The sequence below is a fragment of the Ceratotherium simum genome, chromosome 20 (assembly GCF_057802395.1).
Source record: "Ceratotherium simum simum isolate JZ-2026a chromosome 20, ASM5780239v1, whole genome shotgun sequence".
Taxonomy (NCBI): Eukaryota; Metazoa; Chordata; class Mammalia; order Perissodactyla; family Rhinocerotidae; genus Ceratotherium; species Ceratotherium simum.
This window is the reverse complement of record NC_141919.1, coordinates 33,230,298-33,247,684: the sequence shown is the minus strand read 5'-3', so window position 1 is coordinate 33,247,684 and position 17,387 is coordinate 33,230,298. Positions and strand designations below refer to the sequence as shown.

The window sequence follows — 17,387 nt, the reverse complement described above, 5'->3', positions numbered from 1 at the left end:
TCTAGAGCAGTTTTAAGTTTACCACAAAATTGAGTGTAAGGTACAGAGTTTCCATATGCCCCCTGTTACCACACATGAGCAACCTCTTCCATTATCAACCCACCAGAGTGGTACATTTGTTATAATTGTTGAACCTACTTTGACACAGCATTATCTAAAGTCCATAGTTTACATTAGGGTTCACTCTCGGTGTACTGTCTATGGATTTTGACAAATGCATAATGACATGTATCCACCATTGTAGCATCATATGAAGTATTTTCACTGCCCGAAAAATCCTCTGTGCTCTGCCTAGTCATCCCTCACCTCCCCACTAAATCTTGGCAACTATTACTCTCTTTACTGTCTCCATAGTTTTGCCTTTTCCAGAATGTCATATAGTTGGAATCATATAGTATGTAGCGTTTTCAGATTGGCTTCTTTCACTTAGTAATATGCATTTAAATTCCCTCAATATCTCTTCATGGCTTGATAGCTCATTTCTTTTTGGCACTAAATAATATTCCATTGTCTGGATGTACCACAGTTTATTTATCCACTCACCTACTGAAGGACATCTTGATGCTTGCTTCCAAAATTTGACATTTATGAATAAAGCTGATATAATGTCTGTGTGCAAGTTGTTTGGGTAAATAACAAGGAGTGTGATTGCTAGATTGTTTGGTAGGAGTATGTTTAGTTTTGTAAGAAACTACCAAACTGTCTCCCACAGTGGCTGTACCATTTTGCATTTTCATCAGCAATAAATGTGAGTTACTGTTGCTCCACATCCTCGCCAGCATTTTGTGTTGTCAGTGTTTTGCATCTGGCCATTCTAATACGTATGTAGTGGCTTCTCATTGTTGTTTTAATTTTCAGTTGCCTAATGAGATATGATATTGAACATCTTTTCCTAAGCTTATTTGCCATCTGTATATCTTCTTTGGTGAGGTGTCTGTTAAGGTCTTTTGCCCATTTTGTAATCAGGTTGTTTGTTTTCTTATTGTTGTTTTAAGAGTTCTTTCTATGTTTTGGATAACAGTCCTTTATCAGACGTGTCTTTTGCAAATATTTTCTCCCAGTCTGTGGCTTGTCTTCTCATTCTCTCTCATTTATATTTAATTAATATTATTGTACATTTGTCCTTTAAGCCTTTTCAAAACTCTTTTAAGAAAAAAGTAGCATGTCAAATAAAAAATAGTTAAAGATGTTTAAATTCATAATAAAGTTCAAGTTTCTCATCTGACATTTAAGGATATCCATAGTTCAGCTCAACCTATGTTTCTAGTCTTATCAAGTATCAGCCACTTATAGTTTTGTGCCAGCCAGATAGACCCCTCCTTCCCAGAACTCAGAACTACTGGAAGGAGTATATATTGGCACAGCAATTCTGGTTGACAATTTGGCATTGCATCAAAACCAAAAACCCTACGTTTAAAAAAAAATCTTTACTGTAGCAATTCCTCTTCCCGGAATGAATCCTAAGGAAATAATTGTTGTAAACAACCTCATGGTGTCTCTACATTTCCTTTCCTAGGTGTTTGTTGTATTGTTATTTATTGTAGTGAACCTCATCGGTTGCTTACCTAATCTATTTTCCCCTCCCCCAAAATGTTTGATTTGCATTCAATTATGTGTCTCACCCCTATTGCTTCAGGGCTAATGTTTCCCTACTCCAGTCCTGAAGTTGAGCCTCATTCCTAGGTCTTAGAGTAAATCCACTTTCTATTTCCAGTGATTCATCCAGAAACACTGGCCTACGCTAACCTATTAATGGCTTTCTGCTGTCACAGGAAATGGTTCATAAATGGGTATATGAGACATAAGAGTACATTTGCTGAGGGCACTAGAAGAAGTGGTTTCTGTTCTTCTGGATGTTGCTGTGTTTGGATGTGAGGCCCAGAACTGATGCTACCATTTTTTCACCAACCAAAGAAGTAGACCTTTTGAGAAGAGCAGGGCTAAGAGAATCTCAGAGAAATAGAGCCTGAGCTGTGATCGAACCACAGCTGACCAGTGCCCTCCCTCTGGATTTTAACCAGTTATATGAGCTTTAATAACCCACTGAATGTTTTTTAAGCAGTTTACAAATTGGATCTTCCCTTTTGATTGAATCCATCAAAATTGATACTTTATAGAGGGAAAAACTACAAACATCCTAAATATCCACCAGTAGGGAACTGGTTAAGTAAATAATAACAAATACCATGGAATAGTAAGAAGAATTAAAGGTGACCCTGAGAAGAAGATATAACGACAGAGAATGAAATCTATAATATTTTTGTGCAAAAATGAATTTAAAAACAGTATATATATTGTAATCAATTTTGGTGTAAAATCTATATTTTCCTGAAAAATGATGTGAAGACTTGAATGTTTAGTACAGTGCTTGCAATGTAGTAAATGTACAGTAAATATTAGCTATTACTTTTACTTAACAAATTGTTGTTGCTATATTTAGGTGATGGAATAACGATGACATTATTTTCTTATCTTGCCCCATCTGTATTTTCTAAATTGAACACATTTCATTTGTAGCAACAAGAAAAAACAACTCTTTCAAAATGGTTTAACTCTTAAGTACTGCTATATTGTCATCATCAATTTTTAAAAGATCAATAGATCTCTATGATCACATCATAAGAATTCTGAAGATGTATTTTAAAAAACCCCACAGTCAGCTTTCTAAACACCTTTACCAGCTGCCTTCCCATCTTCAAACCTTTGCCTTCATTTGAACTGCTTATTTTTCCCACCATCTTTTGAAAATTTTATTTCCTCTTTAAGACACAACTAAAATCCTGCCTTTTGCATGCAGCCTTTCTAGGTCGTGCCGGGGCGGATGTGCTTTCTTGCTCTTTTGAAAACCGAACAGAATTTGCAAGCTGATTGTTTTGTTCTTTTGTTTTCTGTGTATGTGTGGTTTTTAAAAATTTGCCCAGTATTTAAAAAAATCTGTAGGTGATACTAATTAAATATTGGGAGAGTTCCGCATAGAAATATGGATTTTCTTTTGAAAAATACTAAGGCCTGACAACCTTGCACTTGCATGCTTTCACGACAATTAGCTTAGATTGGATGGCAGCTGCCCTTTTAAAGTGTGTGTTTCCTGAAGCCTTTCGTTTATTTATATTACCTCCTGACTCCTGCAGACACTCGACTCCCGCCATAGCTTGGTGGGGCTCTCAGCACAGCAAGGTTATTTTGGTACTTGCTTATCCTACACTATTTTGCATGGCTGTTTTTCATATGTAGGTTTCTCATATGCTAAGTTTCTTGGGGCCAAGGCCCATGCCTTACACATATTAGTAAACTCATAGTGCCTTATGCACAGTAGGCATGTAATACATTACTTGTTGAATGCATTGACCCATGAACAAATAATTGAAACCTTTGCCACATCCTATAAATTCTTTACTTGAAAAAGGCTTTTTATAACTGCATTGATTAGTCATCTAAAGAAAGCCCTTTAGAAAACCACATTTGTAAACAAATAAGAAAATTGCACCATGGATCATGATTACTGAACAGGCCCTGTGCCATTCTTGAATTTCAACAAAGTGGTTGGTTTTTAAAGGTGATATGTGAGATCTGGCCTAGCATTGCTCTAACAGACATTATTTGTTTATAAAAAATGATGAATTCACTTTTGTCCTTTTACTGGTAGAAATATGTTTTACCACCTGTCAAGACAGTGACAGAAACGCTGAAAACTTCACGATAGAGCCATCACTTTTGCAAAATGCTATTAGTTATGTCAAGCTGTGATGGTGAAATTTTGGAAAGAATCTTAACAGGGGTCAGTTTCAACTTCTATATTTAATTTTGTTGGAAGAAGGCAGTATAGTATCATTTTAGGTTCCCTTACAACATCTCTTATAATTGTTGCTCTGGGTGGGGTGGGGGTGGGGGGAAAGTGGGATAGCAAGTGAAATAATTTTGGGTTGTGGAGAAAAGTTCATAAAATAATTAACTTATATTTTCTGTGAACACTTGTCGCTGCCAGAAGATAGCTTAGAATTTGAACTACATTCTTCAAGTTTCTTACGTATATTAACTTAAACTTATTAATGTGTGTGGAATGACAAGGGATAAAAATCTAGATGTATGGATAAGGGCTGTAAAGTTGGAGTTGCTATTTTAACAAGGTCTCCTTATTTAGAGAGTTCCTTTTCGTTTAACTGTCCATACATAGCTTGGCAACCTTCTGGCAAAATGAAATGGGAGAGGCAGAGCATCCATTGCAGAACTGTGGCATTGATAAAGTTGGTCTTGGCTTGGTCTCATAGTCAGAACTTTGGATATATATAATTTGGAGATACAGATTTTCATCTGAATATAAGCTCTGCCACTTGATGTTACATGGCTTCTCTGAGCTTCATTTTATCTATAAAATGTGAATAAATATCTTAAAAATATGAACTTCACAACGTGGTTGAGAGTATTTAAAGTCATGGAATTAGTGTACCTCCAGAGCCTCCTCCCTCCCCCTCCAGGTTTTGGAAAGTTTATGCTTCTTCTATGCTTGCCTTTTCAACACCTGCTTAAGGGGGAAGGGATCTGATAAGATCACTCATATTTAGATGCAAATAACTGATAAGGCTTCCAGAGTCACCTGCCCTTCTCTGTGTTTATCAGGGGTCAAAGGTTTTAAGTCAAAAGAATGAATCTTTAACTGTGGAATTTTAGGAATTAACTACTTATTGAGAGAGAGATTCATTGCTCAGCTATTCACTTTCCCATGCATTTGTTTTCCACCATGGAAGTGGTAGGCAGTCTGCATGCTTAGACTAGCCAACAGCCAAGTGGGCGCTGGTGACAGATAAGGAATATTAAAAAAGGAAAAATTTCTAGGTAGTTATGATTTTATGTAGAAAAGATACCGGTTTTCTTCTATGTCTTTTATAGCTGCCTGATATTTAAGAAAGAAGTACCTAATCTCTACTTAGGAAGGGCAGAACTCCCAAATAGAACATTATTGCTAACAATGACATTGTTATCAAACATTTTTTCACTCAACCAGGGGAAGCACCTTCATAGGATTTAAGGCAGCACCTGTAAGGTTGCATTTCCCATGTAACTATACAGATCAGGCAAAAGGGCTTTGCTTCCTTAAAAAGAAAGAGCACCTTCTTAGGAGAGAGAGGTCACAAAATCTACATTAAGTTCAGTTTTTGAACCCCACTGAAAGATCTAAACGTAATTTCTCTAACCCAACACACTGGTGGGATCAGCATTTTGAACTGAAATGTCAGGTTTGGACTATGGTTTGGGACTAATGGATAGAGCTTTGGGCAAATAATATGCCATACCCTAGACTTCTACCACTCTTGCTGCACTACTGTCATTAGACTAATAGCTAATTTTTATGTCAGTCCCCGCAACAATTAAATGAGGCCCGGATTGCTACAAGGTCCATTTCACAACTGAGAAAAATGAGGTGACTTGTTACACATCAAAAAAGTGGTTGAAACAGATTCCAGCCCAGGCGGTCTGTTGAAACAAAAAGCAGTTTGAATTCTTTCAACTTGTTTAATTAATTAAACAAGGAGGCCATTAGACTGAGTGGCTCTGATGCCATGGTGGCCTTCGTAAACACACCAAAATCCAAGCCTGTAAACGCCTCAAGGTTATGCAATCAAAACAGTGAGGACAACCAATCACACTCAGCCAGCGAGGCTTTAAGCTATAGGCCCAAATATTTTCCTTGCTTTGCCTCTGCACTTTCTCTATATAAGTCTTTCCCCTGGCTCCTCTCTGCTGAGTGCTCCTACCATTTGCGGGTTGGTGGTTTGGCCTGCCCAATTCCAATAAATTTTTGCTCAGATACACTCTTAAAATTTTTAATATGCCTCAGTTTATCGTTTAACAAACTTTACGGCCAGATGACATTTATAAGTTTCCTGATCCATCTCACTTCCTCTAATAATAATCATCATCACAGTCTCAGTTTCTTTATTGTGCTGGGTACTTTAAATACATTATAGGTTGCGTAATGTTTAATCTTTTACATCAGAATGTAAAGGTAAGCATTATTATCCAGTTTTTATACTTGAGACGGTGCATCTCAGAGGGTTAAAATGGTACCCAGCAAGGGCTCTTTGCTTATAAGCCTCCCAATCTTTCCATCCTCCTGTCTCTCTAGTTGGGAATAACTTCAATCATCTCAAGAGTGGAAATTCACTGTCATCTCTACTCTGGAAAACTTTGGGTGATAACACTAGAAGCGAAAAGGACACTGGGTCCTTTTTGTTTAGGAACATTGTCTATAATAACTGCCCAGTAACTTAGTATTTTTTTCAACTCTGCTTTTGTAAAGGTCAAAAAAAAACCCCTAAAAACAAAAATCAAAACTGACTGACTGTATTTCGCATTAGTATAAATGGGTAGCAGTGAGAGGAGTTCCACTCTACACACGCACATACGCGGGCATGGGTGTATACAAATACTTGGAACACCATCCTTTCACTTCCTATTTTTGCGATTTGGTCTGTTTTGAAAATAAAATAGTGCCACCTGGTGGACGTTAGAAGCTATGAAAGCAGTACCTTCAAGTTGACTCAGTTTTGTTCAATTTGATAAATAATCTACTTGCTTCTACCCTGAGCTAGGTAATCTGCAAGGTATCTGTTCACAAAAATAAGTAAGTAAGACATGGTTTCTGCCCTCAAAGAACATGCAGTGTCGCGAGGCTGCAGGCATGGAATCTGCCACGGATATATGCCTCAGGCAAATTGCTGTGCAGAGGAGGACTGTGCCTGGAGGAGGCGCTCACTCTCGCCTGGCTGTCCGGGGAGGCTGCCTGGACGGCATGACTTGGGTCTGAGCAGGCTCCTGAGAAGTAGTCAGGCGCAGAAATGGGGGACCAGAGGGAGCATCATGAACAATAGCACAGAAGTAAGAAAAAGCATTCGTTTTTTAGAAAAGCAAGCAGTTTGTAGTCCTAGAACTTAAAATTTGGGAAGAGGAAGATGAGCCTGCAAAGCTATCCCAGACTAGTCACAGAAGGCACTGGAGGCCGCGCTAAGGAGATTGCACTTTACTGACTGTTTTGGACGGGCAGGGGGGTAGTTGAGATTTAGTAGATCAGTCTGTTGGCCGGAGGATAGATTTGAGAGGGGGAAGGAGACTGTGGTGGCTCAAGCTTCAGGTCCTATCAATGAAGGAGAGGCAGTGACAGGGAAGCTGCAGGAAGGCCGTGTGGTATTGAACTCACATTCACTAAGAACCTCAAATACAGATTTTTGATCTCATCTCCAAATAAGACTGTGCGTTCAGACTCAGATAAACACTGGCAGGTTTGAAAGAATACATTATCAAATCATTTTAAACTTGCGTTCCAATATTATCCATATTTCTTGTAATAGAGTCTGAATTTTTTATAAGTCCTATAATCGTCTTATGAATAGCAGAGTTTTACATGTATTGAGACTTATTCAACTTAAATAGTTAATATATATTTTATGTTTTATAACTGATTTGGCCTTTTTTTTTCTTTCACTTGTTATATTACTGAAAGTCTTACAAAATGGAAAACCTAAGGCCTTTCTTAAGTTCTGGAAAAAATCCAGCTAGGCAGTGGTAAAAGTATTAGAGAAAGAGAAGAGAATTGAAAAATATTTTGGAGGACACATGAGGAGAGATGGTGTGGATTAATTATAAAGATGGGTAGCCAACGGGCAGATGATGGAGAGAGGAGGAATCAAAAATGACTCCCAGGTAGCTGCTTAAGGGACTCCTGGGTGGGGCACTTATGACTGAGGCACAGGATAAGGAAGATGTGGCATTTTCCTGTAGGAAAAAGAGTTTCATTTTGGTTATATAGAATTTGAAGTTCTTGAGAGCAAGTCAAATGGATTTGTTTAGCCTGCAGTTAAATATGTGAAACTGAAGCTCATGGTGTTGGCTAAGCCTAAATAAAGAAATTTGGGAATTATTAGCATAAAGAGACGAACTGAAATTACAGGAATGGTAGAGATTACCTAAGGAGAGTTTGTAGTCTGCAAAAAGCAATGGACTGCGGGTGCCCCCTTGGGACTCTTCCTTAAGTCTAAGAGATATTTTTACAGGGGCAAGTGCGTTACCTTTCTCATGAAAGCTGTGACACATAAAGCCATCCTGATTACATGAAAGTTTAAAGAAAAGGAAAAACAAAACAAAACTAAGATTAAAAGGAAGAATTTGAAATTCTCTGCTAAATGGTTAAACTGAAATGTTTATCACAGAAGTAGTTTGAATAGAAACGTTGCAGAAAATAAGGATTCCAGGTGGAGAGGAGATAAAATAATCGGAGAGCAGCAAATTTCATAGAAGATTTATGAGCATATAGCAGAATCCCTCAGTCAGTTTTACAGTCTTGATTCAGCAACTTCTATCATTGCCAGAAGAAAGGCTGAAGATAAACTTTCATGGCCGTTTAATGAAGAAAAATGAAGAATTTGGAACCGGCTTCATTTTTCTCTCTTGGTAATAACTGAGCCAATTTCTCAACATGGGCCCACAGAGAAAGTGTTTGTGGTAGGCTGAAAAATGGTACCCGAGGATATCCAGGTCCTAATCCCTGGAACCTGTGAGTGTTACTTTATATGGCAAAATGGATTTCCCAGTCGTAATTAAGTTAAGGATCTTGAGATGGGGAGATTATCCTGGATTATCTGAGTGGACCCTAAATGCAATCACAAGTATCCTTCTAAGAGGGAGCAGAGGGAGATTTGACAAACAGAAGAGAAGATGGCTATGTGACAGAGCAAAATCAGAGAGAGAAGATGTAACCCTGCTGGCTTTGGAGATGGAAGAAGAGACCATGAGCCAAGGAATGAAGCCTAGAAGCTGGAAAAGGCCAGGAAAAGTTTTCTTCTCTAGAGCCTCCTCAGGGAGCACAGTCCCACCCACACCTTGATTTTCGCCCATTAAGACTGATGCTGGACGTCTGGCCCCCAAAACTGTAGGAGAATAAATCTGTGACACATTACTACTAAGTCTGTTAGTAGTAATGTGTTACAGAAGCAAGTAGGAAACTAAAACAATATTTTAAACTTATAAAATAATTGCTCTAGTGATTTCCCAAAATATTCTTAAAAAGAAAACATCCTTTACTTAAGCAAAGTTAGAAATATTTTTTATGTTTTGACAAAGTGCAAAATAAAGCTTCAAAAAAAAAGTTGGCATAGTTCTAATCTTGTTCTCTAGAGAACTTTAATAAATAAACTTTAACCTTCAACTATGAGAGTGACGTGATCTGTAGAACTGGCCCTAGAGCTATGGAAGCAAATTGAACATGTAGACTAAGATTTGGTGCCCAGGACAGGCTAATAATTTTTCAGCCATTCAAACTCATAAATGAATAAATATATTCATGTATTTAGTAGGCAGGGTCACTTCCATTATGGAGTTTAGTTTAGTTTCATTTTTTTTTTAAGTTTCTGTCTTCTTTGATCAGAGACGGACCACTTTACATTTTGCCATAAATGGAAAGAGTTGTCTGCGAGGTCATTAGAACCATATTTGTGAATTTTCCAGTGATGTTTTCCAGACGCTTATAGATTGGTAACCCAGGCCATCTAGCCTTCTCCGTAATTTTCTCACTCCTCAGATGACAGAGCAATGTTGGTGGTGTAAGACATCAAGTGCCTTGGGTCTTGGGGAGGAGGAGATAGAGGTGGTGCTGGCTCTGTAGTGTGAGCTCTGGAAGGATGGCAAAGATCCTTTTATCTTATTGTTTCTTGATTGCTCTTTGTGATTATCTGCCTCATCCAGATTTACAGCCTTTTTTGGGGGATTACAAATCATGCTAGTAGACAGTTAAACACATACGTACATACATGAACCCTTCATCTAGTATAAGAATTAGACTGAAGACTTCATGGAAACTGTCAGGATTATTCACACTACTATAGTTTCTGATTAACAATCTTCTATGCCTCAGAAATATGTTCTCAGAAGTAAAGTCAAGGTTTTTATTCAGAGAGAGAGAAAACATGTTATAAAATGTTAACAACTAATGAAATAGATGAAGTGTATGTTGATATTCCTTGTTTTGCTTTTACAATTTTCCGAGGGTTTGATGTTTTTCAAAATAAAGTTTGGAGAAAAATTAAGAGGTAGGGTATAATGAATTTCTAAAATACAATAAATCTATAGGTGTAGAAATGTCACTATTACTTCTCTGGTCTGATCATTGGGAGGCATCCGGATACTATATAGCCTATTGAGGAAACTTAATTTGGAGAAAAGAAAGAGAAAAATTCTCTATGGCTGAAGGAATGGGGAGTCCAGTATTTATTTAATAGAGCACATGTTGTGATACATGTCAACTACACATTCATTCAAATCTTTGTATGTTGTTGTATTACTTCTTAAATTCTATGTTAGTTTAATCAAACAAATCTACACCATTGGTGATAAAGATGTAATTCAGGACTTCATGCCAATGGGTGTGTTGAATTGAGTCCCATTGTTATAATGGATATCAATAGTTAAAATAGATAAATTTTATTAAGTTTTTGAAGCATTAATATCTCTATAAAGGAAAGGGTAAGTTATGATAGCCAACAATGAGTGCTAGAGCCTTACAATGCCAAAAAAGATAAGGAAAACAATATGTTTGCAGAAATGTATCATAGCCACATTTTGTTCTTTCTAGTACAAAATCCATTCTGTCATCTGCAGATGAACATTCGCAGTTGCAAATTTAGCTCAGTTTTCAAAAGAAAAATCTTTCAAATGTATAAATAGTATGGACTGGCAATAAACATATTTATTTTACTGTGCTCTTATTTTTTCATTAACGCTAAGGTTTATAAGTTCTGGGACTATACTGACACCTAGAGGAGATCATTTTTAAGCATCACATTTCCGGTAGTTTTCACTGTCTTTTGTAGATAAATTTCCCATGGTTGGGGCTTATTTATAATGCTTTATTTTTTTTCCTTCTTTTCTAAGCAAACTTTGAATTTAGTTTCTATAGAAGTACCTCATAGTAAAAAGCATAGCATAATATAGAGAAAAGAGAAGGAAAAATTGAGAAACTTCATCCATTAATGGAATAAAAATTCATACCAAGATTAAACTGTATCCTTGTGATTTAGTAATGTGCTGTTGCAGATTCCATAGTTCCTTTGTGAAGTTGGTAATTTGAAGATAATTTTAAAAATTTGATGTAATTTATTTTATTTTTTAAAGTATGTGTTATGTGGTACATTTGGATGAATAAAGTTTGTATTGAAACAAAATTATAGGGCGGGGCCGGTGGCTTAGCGGTTAAGTGCGCACGCTCTGCTGCTGGCGGTCCCGGTTGGGATCCTGGGTTGGGTATCCCGGGCGCGCACCAATGCACCACTTCTCTGGCCATGCTGAGGCTGCGTCCTACATACAGCAACTAGAAGGATGCGCAGCTGTGACATACAACAATCTACTGGGGCTTTGGGGGGAAAAATAAATAAATAAAATCTTCAAAAAAAAAAGAAACAAAATTATAATATTATTCATATGCGCCTAACAGTTTGTGATTCATAGTTCTATATCTACACATGCTTTAAGGATTTATTTACGAATTTTAAATCTAAATTGGGGAATCAGTTAAGAAAATGCCTTTCTCCCTAATTTGGAAAAGTAGATATGCATAGTCTGACTCTTTCTGAAATGTATGTTCTTTTAGAGTTTAAACAGAAATGTCACAGTCACTGGACAGGGCATATAAGCGTACTGAGAGGAGTTTTAGTCTTTCCATGGTAAAGGCACATAAATACAACAGGAGTACGGGAGAGATCTGTTTTGAGGTCGCCTTACAAAGCTGTGAAAGCACAAAAGAGGCAGACGGTGCAGCCACAAATGAGGCTTCTGAAAGGAAATGTTGCCAAACCCAGGAGGTCCCGTAGCTATTTGCATAAGAGCCAGCAAAGTTCCTCAGCCGATCTGCTCCTGCACCCCAGCCGCGGGAAAGCAGCTGAGGCACCAGATGACCGTTTACGTTGCCAGGGAGTGTGAACCAGCGAACATCCCCACGTTACTCACTAAGTAATGAGGAGGGGCCTTAGATATGTTCCACAATTCAGATGGGCCTGCCACTTGGCCCCTGGGCTTCATTCTGTGTGAGCCACACTCAGCAGAGATACTCAGGAGGCAATGCAAATGAATCAACAGACAGCACAGAGGTCCCAGCAGCAGCAGGCAAGGTACTGCCTATGCAACAGGGCGTGATGACAGATAATTAGCTGTGACATGCCCCTTGATGGCAGTGGGATGAGAGTGTTCAGTTGGAAACCAGTGTGCAACATGGCATCAGGAACCATGAGATTTAACTTTGGAGCATAAATTCTTTTTTGCCAAACCATTTTTTAAGGAGGTCTTTGGAGTTTTCATGATTCTAGGAAGGAAAGTTAAAATTTACTAAGTACTTACTACATTCCAGGCATTGGGAGATGTACTTGCCATACAATGTGATTTTTAATGTTCTAAAAATCCCTATTTTTTAAGAACTACCCTTATTTTACAGAAAAGAAAACTGAGGCTTAGAGGAGTAATGCAACTTGCTCAATGACACATTTCTAATAAATGGAAGACACATGAAGTCAACCTAGGGCTGTTTGGATACAAAGTTGATCCTATCAACAAGCAGATGTTGACCTCTTTTTTTTTTTAAGGGAACTTGATAGAAGATCCCCTACCCCTTTTGTTCATAATTTCATTTATTTATTTATTTTTTCCCCCAAAGCCCCAGTAGATAGTTGTATGGCATAGCTGCACATCCTTCTAGTTGCTGTATGTGGGACGCCGCCTCAGCATGGCCGGAGAAGTGGTGGGTCCGTGCGCACCCGGGATCCAAAACCCGGCCGCCAGCCGGAGCGCGCGCACTTAACTGCTAAGCCACGTGGCCGGCCCTACCCCTTTTGTTCAACTCTTTGGGTTTACTTGGCTTTACTCAACCTGAGTTATAAGTTTTTGTTATATTTTTGGTATTTTTATGTCATACTATTTTTATTTCTTCTTCAAAGTGTTTATTTTCAAATTGGTTATTTTTTTTTTAAAAAATTACTCAAAGAACTCTATTGGAACAATTGGAGCAATTTATATGGACTGTATATTGGAAAATAGTATTGTATCCGTGTTAAATTTCCTGAATTTGACAGTTGCATTGTGGTTATGTAAGAGAATGCCATTCTTCTTAGGAGACACATGGAAATAGGGATAAAGGGTGATGATATCCGCTATCCTGCTCAGGAAAAATATAAATAATAATATGTACATAGGTATATATGGAAATAGAGAGAAAAAGGAAATCCGTAAAATATTGACAGTTGGTAAATTTAGGTGCAATGTATGTGGAAGTTCATTGTATTCCTACAACTATTTTATAAGTCAAATTTTTTCAAAGTAAGTTAAAAATGAATTGTTACTTTTTTAGCCTTCTATTAAGCCAGTTTTTCTTGGAAAGCTTTAGGTGTACATTTACAAAGTTAACCATGACTTTCATTATTAGTAGTCTCAGAGGCTGAATGGAGCTGATTCCCATAGCTGGCTAGCCCTTTCACCCTTGTCACAAATTATCAGTGTCTTTGATACTGGCATAATCATCTATTGTTTGTGAAACCATTTGGGTGATATGCCACTCACTCTTCATTTTGTGGCCCGGAAGGGCCTGATGATAAGTGATCATGATGGAGGAGGATAATGTACACAAGAGAGTTCTAGTCAATAAGAAGACGTTTTTGTCACTATTTTTTGGTTGGAATGGAATTTCAGCCATGTGGAGATTACTAATCTCACAGGCCATTTTTTCCACCAAAATGAAAAATTGCATTTCTTCTGCTTTCAAGTATCACATAAACATTTTCTTTAACTAGAAGAGGAAGAACAGATGTCTTTGCTGTTCATTTCAGCTGGAGGCATTTGATGTTCATAATCAACATTTTGAAATATGTTCAAAGCTGCCATCTTGTGGTAATATTCTATTCAATTCTTAGCAGGTATATTGATAAAAGTCTGGCTAAATCTGAAGACTAGAAGGAAAGAACATTTTAGGACATGTCAGAAGCCTGTATTTTGAAGCCTACATAAAAAAATACAAAAGTGTATCTCCATGTTAATTTACTTAATCTAATTGATTAATAACTGGTCTTACTCATTTTGCTAACAGTTTATATTTGAAAGCTATGACAGATTTTATTCATTGTCCTTTCTTTCTATCTTCCCCAAATGAAAAGTCTAAAATTTCCAACTTCATAGGGGAAAAATTAAGAATAAACTTCTGCTTAGTGATATAAATTTTGAAATAAATCATTCTTTACTGGGATTTCCAGAAGAGTCACTCTCTTCTTTAAAATTTCCATTCAAAATATCAAGGTTCATGAAGAATTACCAATGTCCTCTGCCCCCATCCTCCTGACACACAAATCACACTTCCCAGATACAATAATTTTCAGCTCTTTGAGTTGCTTCTTCTGATTTTGCCTTCTTATTTCTAAATAGTATATTTAAACTTCTATTTCTTATCTTTTAAAAAAATTTAGAGGTAGCATGTTTGACCATTCTGCTGTGACTAATGAGGACTTGGCTTTTATCATAGCCCTGTTCAGTTAACTTTTTCAGCAATTTTCTCATCATCTAGGTTTCACCTTAATTTTCACTTCTTCAGCTAATCTTCTTTAATCACTCATGTAAATTAGATACCCCCCACTAGATTTCTTTTAAGGGAAGCACACTGTTTCTTTCATTCTGCTATAATTATTAAGTATCTAGATTGTTTGCTTGTTTATTTGTTGTGGCAATACTCCAAGTTGCCACAATCCCAAATTCATTCTCTCTTATCCTTTACTATTAGAATTCTGATTTTATTCAGGATAGTAACCAACCAACCAACCAATAACAACAAAAAAATTCTCAATTTTCTATACTCCCTTGCCATGTGATAAGCTTCTAACGAGATAGAGGGAGAATTTTTGGAAGGATATCCATTTCTGAATAAAAAGAAAATTTCGGTGTGGGATGGATACAAGGAGATATAGCAGCCATTTTGCAACCCTAAAAGTATATATAAAAGGATAAAAACCACACACTAAAGTTGGTGGAGAAAAGTTAGATAGAGCCTGAGTCTTTAAAGGCATCATTGGGTTGCCTTAGCTACCTTGGACTCTCTACCTTTCAAACTTCCTATTTTGTGAGAAAATAATGCATTCCTAATAGAGTCCATTGGTTTTTATTGTTGTCTCCCATTAGATACCAAGGTGCACTATGAAACTTGTTTATCCTTGTAGCCTTAGATTAGGTTTTCTTTACCTCAGCACTATTGACATTTTGGGCTGGATAATGTTTCAGTGTGGGGGCTGTTTTGTGCATAGTAGGATATTTAGCAGCATCCCTGGCCTCTACCCACTGGATGCTAGTAGCAACCTCTACCCCCAAATGTCCCCTGGGGGTAAATTGCCCTCCAATTGAGAACCACTGCCTTAGATGATGGGTTCAGTGCTCAAGATATAGTAGTCAACAGATATTGACTGTCTTAACAAAATTATTAATTAACTGGTTGTGAGGATTGAGAGAGACGGTAGAATTCAAGAGTGACTTCCAAGTTTCTCTTTTGGGCTAGTAATTGTAATATTGTATCACTTAAAAGATGAAGAGGCATGTTTCTATTTGTCAACATTCCCCTTAAACTGTGACCTTAAAGAAACGTTCCAGATGTGACTCAAACACCACAGATTTCTTTTTTTATATTAATGAAACACAATGCATTAACATTCACATAGTATTTTTTCTCCTCTATCAATCACTTAGCATTTTTCCCCTTTACTGCTCACATTCCACTATTGGCTTATATTGAACTTGAAGTCCACTAAAATTATTATTGTTTTGTAAAGAATCCTGCTAGTTTCTGTCTTCCTCTACTCTTTAATTTTGCAGTTGTGCTTTTGAAGTGCCAGATTTTACATTTTTTCTTTTAAATTTCATCTCTTTCATATCAGGCTCTGTTCTTGGTTTATTAATATATTTAAAAAAAATTTGTTTTCTATTTTATCTTAGCTCTCTCTGTCCAATTTGATATTCCACTGGTTGGTTGGTTGATAAAAATTTTGACTAAGAAGTGGCAAAGGACAAAATACATAACATTATTGGATATTCATGGACTGAGTTCAGAGCAAATGTCTCATAACCAACTTCAAAGAGTTATTTTAACAGCCCAAATCTTCTTTTTCCCTGAATCCAATTTTAAAGATTACGTGGAGCTGTAAGTGAGCACTAGCTCTAAAATCTGTTCAGGAATGAAGACAGGATATAACTTCAGAGGGAAATAAAAGTAATAGCTTTTCATTTTTGGTTGCATAAGAAGATCCAATCAGGCATTTGTTTTTGTTTGTTTTTTTGCTGAGGAAGATTGGCCCTGGGCTAACATCTGTGCCCATCTGCCTCTACTTTGTATATGGGACGCCTGCCACAGCATGGCTTCATAAGTGATGGGTATGTCCGCGCCAGAGATCCAAACCTGTGAACCCTGGGCTGCCAAAGTGGAGTGAGCGAACTTGACCACTAGGCCACCAGGCCAGCCCCCCAATCAGGCATTTTTAATCACACTGTTTAGACCATAAAGCTTAGCTCAATTTGTGGCATTGGCATGCAATGGGTGCTTATGCAATAGGAAAGAATGGGTTTAAGTGGTATGGAATGTGCTTTCCAGGGAGTGCATCATGACTTTGTTTACTGTACTTGAAAAATCTCCAAGATTACAAATGAGTATTATTTACAGTGAATAATATGACATATTATAGGAAGACTAATGGTCACCTAGTCAAGATAACTCATCAGATCTTACAGAGCTGTAAAATAAGTAGAAAGAAGTCCTTGAATGAAAGAAAAATAAAGCAACACATTTAGAGAGAAAGTATCACAGTTATATTGATAAGATAATGGGTGTAGTTTTCTCTTAGAGTTAGGATGTCTTAGAATTGATATTTATGTTCTGGGACAGGCCCTCCTCCTCTCTCCCATGAATTATTTGATATTAACTATTCTCTTAGCTTCCACTAGAACCATTCCAAATCATTCTTAATTAACATTATTTACAAATATCACAACCACCATTATCTTTACAAAAAACACTTTATTTGTGACTCTCCCGTGTTCCCTCTTATCTGTGAAATGAATTCCAAATTTCTTAAGATTGTGTATAGGACACTGATTTTATTCCTAATTTACCTTTCTACTTCCCTCCATGAAAATCATGTTCTAACCACATTGATCTACTTTATATTTTTGATTGTTCCATGCTTTTTCGAACTTCTGTGACTTTGCTCATGCTGTCACTTCTGCATGGAATGCCCTTGTCTACTCTTATTTTTGGTAAATCCATTGGCATTCCTTGAGGCCAAAGTCAGATGTGACCTTCTCAATTTTACATTCCTGACTTTCCTCTTCCC

At 37.2% G+C, this 17,387-nt stretch overlaps 1 protein-coding gene across 1 annotated transcript in view; it reads right to left on the bottom strand.

Annotated features, from left to right (window-relative positions):
* Nucleotides 1-17,387, bottom strand: part of LOC147914398 (uncharacterized) — a 918,190-nt gene that overhangs the window by 186,917 nt on the left and 713,886 nt on the right. The window lies entirely within an intron of this gene.